This window comes from Theobroma cacao, chromosome 8 (genome assembly GCF_000208745.1).
Source record: "Theobroma cacao cultivar B97-61/B2 chromosome 8, Criollo_cocoa_genome_V2, whole genome shotgun sequence".
Classification (NCBI taxonomy): domain Eukaryota; kingdom Viridiplantae; phylum Streptophyta; class Magnoliopsida; order Malvales; family Malvaceae; genus Theobroma; species Theobroma cacao.
The window spans coordinates 9,324,090-9,326,202 of NC_030857.1; the positions used below are offsets into that span (position 1 = coordinate 9,324,090).

Below are 2,113 nucleotides of genomic sequence, written 5' to 3' on the forward strand. Positions count from 1 at the left end.
AAGGGGATATTTTAAATCTTTCTCAAAATATCGATCCCCACATCACGTTAAAACTCTCTTTTCGTAAAATGTTCATTGTAAATATTTGCATGATATTTTGTATCAAAATAGCATGGTGAATATGTAATAAATTTCATGAATGCACACCACACAAACAATAAGGCACAATTTCCTTTGATGCAAATCTTTTCGAAAAGCTTGTTTCCCGGTTTAAAACACTTTACGTATAATATATATATATATATTCCAAATGATTTCTAAAAATAACTTACACGCACAATTCCTTAAAATTCTATCAATGCATGCTTTCCATAAATTTTGCACTTCTCATAAAATATACGTACATGTATATATATACGAAATTTTTTAAAATTGACACCCCCTACTCACCTCATAATAGTGGGATATTACTTCACTATTGATTTGTACGCGTATATAATTGTTCCTATTTGTCGATCACATACTTCGTTCGGCACGCCTCCATGACAAACTTTCCTAGCAACAATTTAAACTCAGTATACTTAATCACACACTTGTATGAGTAGCAACTTAATTATAAATTCCTTAAGCAACTTGCATATTTTTCATCCAAAATATGCACAATATTAAACTACCCATAAACCTTAAAATATAACATCAACTTACCATTGGGCCTTTTTCATTTCTTTATGACCTTTAGGCCCTCTCCATGGGCTTCTCCATTTTTCTTATTTGGGCTAAGCCCATTTATTTTTATTTCCTATTGGGCCATGCCCACTTATTTTCTATTGGGTCATGCCCATTTATTTTTTATTGGGCCATGCCCATTTATTTTCTATTTCTTTTCTTTTCTTTTTCTCTCTTCCACATTTCTTCTTCTTGGCTCTTTTGCTTCTTCCTCCGGTGGTAGCACTTTCAGCTCTCTTTTCCTAAAAAATTTAGCAGCACCAAGGTTCCTTTTCTCCCTTAAATTGGTAGCATAATGCTGTCCAATTTTTTTGCACAAATTGGCAGCAAACAACTCTAATTTTTTAGCATCCAAAATCAGCCATAAAAACCTCAAAAATTCTAACAATTAACCTAAAAAAAAAAATTAGCTTTCGTACCTTAAAATTTTCAGCTTTTTCTTCCTCCAAAAATTGTAGCAAAAAGCTCTATTTTCCTCCCTCAAAGTGCAGCAAAGCCGTTCTCTTTTCTTTTCCTCTCCCACGGTTCTTTCTCTCCCTTTTTCTCTTCATTTCTTTCTTCCTCTCCCACGGTTTTTCTTTCCTTTTTCCTTTGCTTTTCTTTTGCTCTCACTCACAACTGACTTCTCTATTTTCTTTTTTATCTCTTCTTTCATCTCACATGGCCGGCCCCACCATCATTTCTACATTCTTCTCTTTTGTTTTCTTTGTTTTTTCTTTTATCTTTCTTCCTTTGATTTTTGTATGGCCCGCCATTCACCTTGGAATTTTTTTGGGTTGACTTTTCAACATTCCCATCCAAACCACATCATTCCCATCCTTTTTATTTCCTCATTATTTTATTATTTATTTATTTTATTCTCTCCAAATAATGCAATTTACATGTAATTCCTCAACTTCATTTTATTTGATACACCTCTCTCAAATTTTCATATTTTAAAATTAATTCTTCCGACACGTGTAAAAATTCTAATTTCCTTCTATCTTCCTTTTCTTACACGTGTATAATCAAAATATCGAGATTGCATTTCAACACGGTGTCACCATAATATTTAAATATTTACTTACCCGCGTTAGCTCGATTTAATAAAATCACGCTAACACAATAATCGTCGTTTTCCTACAAAATTCTTTTTTACTTCTTCTCCCCCACTTAAATTAGTCATATTCCATTTTTCATGACTAATTCCGACAACATATAAAATATTAATATTTTAATATTATTTTATTGAATAAAATATTATTTTATTTTAAAATTTTTCACTTGCCTTCTTTAGTCCTGAAACACATCATTACATCTTGGTTTATTTTCGAATCATCCTTTAGCTTACTAATTCCTCTCCAATGAAAATATTATTATTTAATTATTGTGTTTGCACGTGCGAAGCATTTTATTCTTGAATGTTCCTTTTATCCTTTGTCGCTTTTTAGCACGCTAGTTCTTATCA

General features: G+C 31.6%; 1 long non-coding RNA gene across 1 annotated transcript; it reads right to left on the minus strand.

Moving 5' to 3' along the window:
• On the minus strand, positions 154-774 carry LOC108663094. The gene is made up of 2 exons (XR_001929021.1): positions 646-774; positions 154-495 (listed from the first exon to the last, which is right to left on the minus strand). It is a non-coding gene; the product is annotated as an uncharacterized LOC108663094 (long non-coding RNA).